An 8,756-nucleotide genomic window follows, 5' to 3' on the forward strand; every position below is an offset into this window, starting at 1 on the left:
TTGACTAGGCAACACAAAACCCAAACAAACGCCTCCAAATCATGAGGTAAGCACATGAGGCGTGTTCTTATTTTAACCGAGATCTTATTATTTTCAAGACTTTTTTTTTTCTTTTCTTTTTTTTTTTTTTTTTTTGCATAAAATCTGAACTGGTGGTCGATCGACCAATGATGGCAGTCGATCGACCACCCTGCACACACCAAAGCATTCTGCCCAGGTAAACAACTCATCTTTTTTTTTCATTTTTCTGAATTTTTCCTTTCTTCCTGTTTTCAGGCTGAGTTAATTCCTTCACTCCTCAAAAATACCCGCTCCAACATTACAAGAGCGAACCAAAACAGCTTAAAACAATAATTTCCTCTACTACTTCCTAGCTTGGCACAATGGTAGGCTAAGTATGGGATGTAGTTGAGGGCAATTGGCAATTTTGGCTTATAGTGGAGTTAATGGGGCAAAAAGAGAAAGGGGAGGATGCAATAGCTCTCTAAACATGCAATACCGACCACAACCCAATGCGTATAGGCAATAAGCAATCAAAACTCACACACGTGAAAAACATGAAATGAAGGGAGTAACTACTCTCAATCCTAAATTAACCGGTCATAAATGTCACCAGTTATAGGCTCTATATCTCAGAAGGTATAAGTAGTTTGCCAAAAGTAATGAGTCAAGTCTAATTGCCCGAAATGGATTCCATAACAAAATTTGAGAGATCACTTTTAATTCTTGCTAAGCAGCTATGAAAAGGCAAGGAATGGCATATTTGACTAATAGAGCAAAATCATCATTAATAACTCCAATCCGACTCAACTATATGCAAAAGTAAACGTGATATTTTTGGTTTTTATGAATTTTTTCAATTTTTTCTTTGTTTTTTTTTTGAATGGTGAAAATAAAAACAAATGCAAACAGAAATGCACTAAACATGTGACTGGAATGCAATAAAAAACAAAATGCAGATGCAAAACAAAAGGCATATGCAAATACCCTCCCCAAACCAAAACGCACAATGTCCCCATTGTGCTCAACAGCAAATCACCAGCAGAAAAATGGGAGAATAAAAGCATAAAAAGTAAAAGGAAGCGAAAAGGGAAAGGAAAATAACTCACAAAATCCGACCTCCCCAAACCAGCCGAAAACGGGGAGGTCACCAGCATCTAATCTCCACCCTCGTAGTCAGAGTCACTGTCCTCTCCGGACCCCGAGTCGCTCTCCTCCTCCTCCGCAGCAGCAGCGGGAGTGGTAGTGGAGGTAGAGGGTGCCTGTGAAGAGGAGGCACGAGCTCTCCTCGAAGTGCTAGCAGCAGGTGTGGCCGCCACCAGAGGAAGCCTGTAACTAGGCAGAGGCGGCCGAGCTGGCCCCTCAACAGTGGTAAGGGGCAGGACAGGAGGGTAGCCAGTGACAGGGATGCAGTCACAGATGAAAGAGTCAATCTTCCACCGCATCTGTCTATCGACCCAATAGACATCCCTCGCGTAACGGAGGTCCATGAAACGCAGCTCAGGGTCGATGGGGTCCTCCTGTCGAGGGAAAAGTAAAACAAGGCGGTTGGCGATACGTGTCACCAATCCACCACAGGCAATGGTGGTCAAGGTGCCCTCACTTACAGTCTGAAAGTGAGCGGCGGTCAAGTAGGCAATGTTATAGATGCGGGCTCTCCGACGCTCAACGTTCAGATAGCCCGCCAAAATCGACAGCTCAATATTATTCACATTATTCGACTCTTTACGGCCAAAAATGGTATTACCCATTAGCCGTAGAAAATAACGAAGAGGGGGCAAGTGGACGGAAGTGCCCGTCCTCCTCGACCCGTAAGTGTCACCGATACAAGACCACATGGCCCGGTGAGTGTCAGAGGGGTCCGAGGTTCTGCCCTCGAAGTAAAGACCCAGAAAACCCGCAAAATCAGCAAGTGTCAGAGAATAATTGACATTAAAAAGTCGAAAGGAAATGCAGGGTTTGGTCGCATCAGCCTCAAAGGCTTTGGAGTCAAAAGCGTAAGAGGAAAAGAATTCAAGGGTCATAACATAGTACGTGAACTCAGCCATGTCCACTAAACCTGTCATACCCGTCCCATTTAGCAGGGACACGACCGACTCGTAACAGCCTAGTTTCTCCAAAGTGTCTTTGTGGAGAAACCGGGTAGCTGTGACCTTTACACTCGAAACAAAGAAGGAAAATTTAGCGCGCTGAATAGGTTTATCAAAGATAACTGCGGATAGTCGGAGTAGACTATCCGTAGTGGATTCTATCATCAGGGGCGGTCCTCGTTGCCGCTTAGCTGGCCTTTGGCTCGATTGTCCCTCTTGCATTGGCTCTTTTCCCTTTGTCATTGTTGTTACCTGCAAAACAGCCCATAAGCAACGAAAAACCCCTTAGCAATGTCAATATCTGGAAACCCGAATCAAGATTAAACCTGGAAGCGAATTAGGGTTTCGAATAAATTGGGGGAAACGGCTTAAAACACGTCCTAACTGCTTATTTGCGTTGAAAAACAAGGGGGAAAGAGTAGACTAAGCGATTAAAGTACAAGGATGACAAGAAATCAAACCCTAGAATCGATTTCCCCAAATCGATTTTTCGTCTCAAGGGCACATTACTCGAAAATTTCGCATGGAACTTCAGCAAAACTCAAATAAAAGGCATAAAGATAAGATTAGAAACATACCTTGATGATTTCCTTGAAGATTAAAGCAAGAAAGGAAGAGAGTGAGACGGATTTGCAGTTGAAAACGCGAAAAAGGGAGAGGAAATAGGGTTTGGCCTTTTCTGATTTTTTGGAAAATGAAAGAATAAAAGAGTAAGGGATGAAGACTTCCCTTATTAGCTTCATTCTGAACCCGCGAAGTGGTCGATCGACCACTTTACTCGGTCGATCGACAGATTACCCGCACAGAGGTTCGGACTCTCCTTGGTGGTCGATCGACTATTTTACCCGATCGATCGACCACTTCCCTATACACAGTAGCCTCTGTTCTCCTCGCTTCAGTCGATCGACTGAACCTCCTAGTCGATCGACTATTTGAACTGGCAAATGGACTTAAATTCGTCAAAATTCATTTTGCCATCATAACTTCCTGTCTTTCTCTCGCAAAATCCAAAGAGACCACTTACGCACTTTGCATAAAATAAATTCCTGCAGAAATTATCAAAGGCGTACAATTTTCCCCAAACCAAGAAATTGCCAATTAAAGGGGATTAAAGAAAACAACAAACAAGTAAAACAAAAACTCAAAGTGCAAATTAATTGAAATGACAAAATAAAGTTCCTAAGTTACAAAAAATTACAACCTGGTTTGACTCCCAGTTAGCGCTGGTTTAAGAGGTCCCGCACGACCTTGTTACCTCACTTTTCATCATCTGATAGCGGATCGAAGTACAAAACCTCGACCTTCCCAACATATGCATCTGATCCATGATAGTGCTTCACATATTGGCCATTTACCTTGAACCTTTCTCCAGCAGAGGTCTCCAATTCAACTGATCCGAACTTTGTGACAGCTGTGACCGAATAGGGGCCGGTCCACCTGGATTTCAGCTTACCAGGAAATAAACGGATACGAGCGTTAAAAAGAAGTACCTTATCGCCAATATGGAACTAGCGCTTGATGATTCTCTTGTCGTGCCAGCGCTTTGATTTCTCCTTGTAGATCCTTGCATTGTCATAGGCCAGCAGCCTAAATTCCTCTAGCTCATTCAACTGTGTCATGCGTTTCTCACGAGAGAGGTTAGGATCCAAATTCAAATCACAAATAGCCCACCAAGACTTACGCTCTAACTCGACAGGTAAATGACATGTCTTACCATAAATCAATCGGTATGGTGACATCCCGATTGGCGTTTTAAACGCAGTTCTATAAGCCCATAAGATATCAGCTAACTTAAGACTCCAATCTTTCCGTGATTTAGAAACAACTTTAGCTAAGACTTCTTTCAATTCTCTGTTAGAAACCTCAACCTGACCACTAGTTTGGGGATGGTACCCCAAACCTCTACGATGTTGGACACCGAATTTAGTCAATAAAGCACTAAGTTGTTTCTCTTTAAAATGCATTCCCCCATCGCTAATGACAACCCGAGGGACACCAAAACGAGGGAAAATAATCTTTTTAAACAATTTAATCACGGCCTTAGCATCGCAATGGGGAGTAGCAATAGCTTCCACCCATTTGGATACATAATCTACAGCTACGAGGATATATTTATTACCTTGACTGCTCGGAAAGGGTCCTTGATAATCAATGCCCCAGACATCGAAAATATCAACCTCAAGAATGCCTACCTGTGGCATCGCATGTCTCTTGGAAATATTCCCCGATCTTTGACAAGCATCGCACTCAGCAACAAAACTGCTACAATCTGCATGTAAAGTAGGCCAATAGAAACCAGATTGGAGTACCTTAGCTACGGTCCTGGACGGACCGTGATGACCACCATAAGCAGAAGAGTGGCAAGCCTCTAGGATATCCTTCACCTCCCACTGAGGTACGCATCTCCGGATGAGACCGTCTGCGCATTCCTTAAAAACATAAGGATCATCCCAAAAATATTGTCTAGCATCATAGGCAAACCGCTTCTTCTGCTGCCATGAAAGCTCGGGTGGTATCCTACCTGTCACAGCAAAATTAGCAAAATCAGCAAACCACGGAGGTGGATAAGACCCTGAAGTAGTAATAGCTAACAGACTCTCATCAGGAAAAGAATCATTAATAGGCAACAAATCCTCCCTTTCTGTCAGCTGCAGACGAGATAGGTGGTCAGCTACCACATTCTCTGCTCCTTTCTTATCTCTGATCTCCAAATCAAACTCCTGCAAAAGGAGTATCCACCTTAAAAGCCTCGGCTTCGCATCTTTCTTAATAAAGAGAGTCTTCAACGCTGCATGATCAGTATAAACAATAACCTTAGAACCTAACAAATAAGATCGAAATTTGTCTAAGGCAAAAAAACAACGACTAGAAACTCTTTCTCAGTGGTAAAATAGTTGACTTGAGCCTCATCCAGAGTTCGGCTCGCATAGTATATGGCATTCAAAGCTTTATTCTTTCGCTGTCCCAGGACTGCACCGATCGCATAATCGCTGGCATCACACATGATCACAAATGGGAGGTCCCAGTCAGGCGGCTGAATGATTGGCGCAGAAACTAGGGCCTCCTTTAACCTGTTAAAAGCGACATGGCACTCATCAGTAAATTCAAAGACATCATCCTTAAGGAGCAATTGTGTAAGTGGTTTAGCAATTTTTTAAAAATCCTTAATGAAACGCCGATAGAAACCAGCGTGACCAAGGAAACTCCTCACTCCTTTAACATTCACGGGAGGAGGTAATTGCTCAATCACCTGCACCTTTGCTTTGTCAACATGTATACCTTTATCAGAAATCAGATGCCCTAATACAACTCCCTCATTGACCATAAACTGACACTTTTCCCAGTTTAAAACAAGATTAACATCTATACAACGCTACATGACTTTATCAAGGTTAGCTAAACAACGATCAAAGTCACTACCATAAACTGAGAAATCATCCATGAATACCTCCATAATATTTTCTATATAATCAGAAAAAATCCCCATCATGCACCTCTGAAAGGTAGCAGGGGCATTACACAATCCGAAAGGCATTCTACGATATGCAAAAACACCCTGTGGACAAATAAAAGTAGTCTTACTCTGATCGTCCGGATGAATAGGGATCTGAAAGAACCCTGAATACCCGTCTAGAAAACAGAAAAATTTGTTAGAAGCAAGTCTTTAAGTCATTTGGTCAACAAAAGGGAGGGGGGAATGGTCTTTCTTGGTGGCGGCATTCAACTGTCTATAATCAATGCACATCCGCCACCCTGTCACTACTCGCGTTGGTATTAATTCATTTTTATCATTTTTAACCACGGTAGTCCCTCCTTTCTTCGGGACCACCTGAACTGGGCTAACCCACTTGGAGTTGCCAACTGTATAAATAATACCTGCATCAAGTAGTTTCATCACCTCAGCCATAACAACTTCCTGCATCTTCGGGTTCAACTTGCGTTGACCCTGTCTGTAAGGCTTGTGGCCCTCTTCCAGCTCTATCCTATGCATACAAACATCGGGGCTGATGCCCTTAATGTCATCCAGAGAGTAACCCAAAGCCTTCCTGTTTTTCTTAAGTACACACATCAAAGCAGACAGCTGGTCATCATTGAGCTTAGAGCTAACAATAGCTGGGTACTGCTCCGTATCATCTAGAAAAACATACTTAAGATTAAGAGGAAGTGGCTTACGCTCCGGTACCTTTACCTCTACAGCATAGACAGAATCACCTTCGATGGTGTAGCAAGTGTTCACCAAGTTATCGTTGGCCAGGCTTAAAAGCATCTCATCTTCTTCTTCATTGAGCTCGTAGCTCTCCATTGAGGCAACCAAAGCATCTGGCTCCTCAGCATTCTCCACTGTATTACCTGCACACTCATCTAAATGGGTTAGATCAGCTAAGGGATCCTTGGCTAAGGATTCCCTCCAATTACAAGTAACAACCCTGTCAACAATATCAATGGAATAACACGTATCCTCATCAGCAGGTTCAGTTGCCTTGTGAGCAAGACTGAACTCAATGGTGTCATCCCCTACCTCTAAGGTGATGGTTCCGCGTTTGACATCTATCACAGCCCCAGCTGTATGTAAGAACGGTCTGCCTAAAATAATAGGTATCTGACTATCCTCTCCGCAATGTCCAAAACAACGAAATCGACAGAATAAAAAACTTACCCACTCGAACGGGTACATCCTCTAGAACACCTATAGGTCTCTGAGTCGATCTATTTGCCATTTGAACGGTAATATCGGTCACCTTAAGTCTACCAATGTTTAACCTTTCGCAAACAGAATATGGCATGACACTAACACTGGCCCCTAAGTTACAGAGGGCCTTTCCAATTATGTGGTTACCTATAGTGCAAGGAATTGAAAAACTACCCGGGTCCTTTAATTTAGGTGGCACATTAACTTGTGAATGAGCATTACATTCCTCCACAAACGCAACATTACCATCATCACGAAAATTTCTCTTACGATTCAAAATATCTTTCATAAATTTAGCGTAAGAGGGTACCTGGGTAATTAAATCAGTGAAAGGAACCGTTACCTCGAGATTTCGGACCATCTCCGAAACTTACCAAACTTACGCTCCGGCTTGGTAGCCTTCAAACGCTCCGGATACGGATCGCAACACGGCCGTAGGATCAGTAACCTTCGGCTTCCGTAGGTTTAAAACCCCGTCAAATCATCAATGAGTGACGAATCATGCAAACTAGTTGACGGATTTGCATCCCGCTCTGGAGATCCAGTCGATCGACTGGTAGGGGTGGTCGATCGACCAAGTAAGCTGGGCGTGAACAGTTCTTGTCCAGGATTAACGTCATCAGGTATCTCAGTCGATCGACCGAGGATGTTGGTCGATCGACCGGATGTGCTAGGTGTGAATAGTTTTGACCGAAACTATTTTGTCCGACAATTGATCGATCGATCGGGAATGTTGGTCGATCTACCAACAGTACTGGCATTCAGACTTGTTTTTGCATCAGAATTCAAACGAGCTTCTTCATCATTTCCCGAGTCTTCCTTTGGCTTGTCGGGACTTTCATAAGAAAGGCCACTTCTGAGATTGATGGCATTGATCGTCTCAACCGGCCCTTCACATTTGTTTGAAGAATTAGCGGCTTGCTTAGCCTCCATATTCTCCAATTGTTTCATAAAATTCCGTGAGGACTCAATCCCTTTGCTTCCATATTCGCCACTTGAACTAAAAGGAGTTGGACCATCTCTCTTAACTTCTCGATCTCATCTGAGTTTTGAACAGGAATTTCGACTTTCTCCTTGGGAGCTTCAGAAGTCTCGAGCTTCTCGAGACGGGTAGAAATGGAAGTCATAAGTGTCACAACAGCAGTCATTTCTTCACTTTGCCTTCGTGACTTTCCACGTGAACTTCCAAACTCAGCTTTATGGACTGCCATCTCCTCAATGGTGTTCCAACCTTTACTTTGACCGGTATTATTTTGGAACCTACCATTAGCAGCTGCATCCAAAATGACCTTGTAATCATCATATAAAGCATTGTAAAATAGGTTGCAAAGATACCATTGCTGGAAACCATGATGAGGGACAGCTCGGACCAAACGTTTGAAACGTCCCCATGCTTCACAAAAATCTTCGTCGGCTCCTTGCTGAAAACTCGTGATTTTACCCTTCAAGGCATCAGTCTTTGAAAGCGGGAAGTACTTCTTGTAGAAGGCTAGTGCTAAAGATGTCCAATCAGTGACTCCAGCTGCTACTCCATCGAGGTAGCGGTACCAATCTCGCGCCGAATCCTTCAAGGAGTATAAGAACATAAACCCCTTTACTTCATCTTGAGTTACCCCCTCCGGTATAGGTATTGAACAGCAATAGTCCGTGAAAATTTCCATATGTTTCAAGGGGTCTTCATCTGGCAGACCCGCGAACTAATTCCGTTCCACTAAATCAATATAAGAGGAACGAAACTCGAATTTACCGGTAGTAGGGGTAGGTAACTGGCGCCCCTTTGGAAGGTGGTGCTCCTTTGGCTGAAAATTATCGTATATCGTAGCCATAACTTCCAAAGTGAGAGTACTCAAGTCTTCCTCTCAAAAACCTGTCTTCTAACTGTGCATAAGCAAAACTAGAAGCAAAGGTTAGCAACGGCCTCAAGGAACAAAAGTTCCTTGAGATAAGAAAAATAAACTAAAATAAAGCAAACAGAA

At 43.2% G+C, this 8,756-nt stretch overlaps 1 non-coding gene across 1 annotated transcript; it reads left to right on the forward strand.

Moving 5' to 3' along the window:
- The first annotated feature begins 8,124 nt into the window (after positions 1-8,124).
- Positions 8,125-8,233, forward strand: LOC141636619 (small nucleolar RNA R71). The gene has a single exon (XR_012541224.1). It is a non-coding gene; the product is annotated as a small nucleolar RNA R71 (small nucleolar RNA).
- The last annotated feature ends 523 nt before the right edge of the window (positions 8,234-8,756 follow it).

Source organism: Silene latifolia, chromosome Y (genome assembly GCF_048544455.1).
Source record: "Silene latifolia isolate original U9 population chromosome Y, ASM4854445v1, whole genome shotgun sequence".
NCBI lineage: Eukaryota > Viridiplantae > Streptophyta > Magnoliopsida > Caryophyllales > Caryophyllaceae > Silene > Silene latifolia.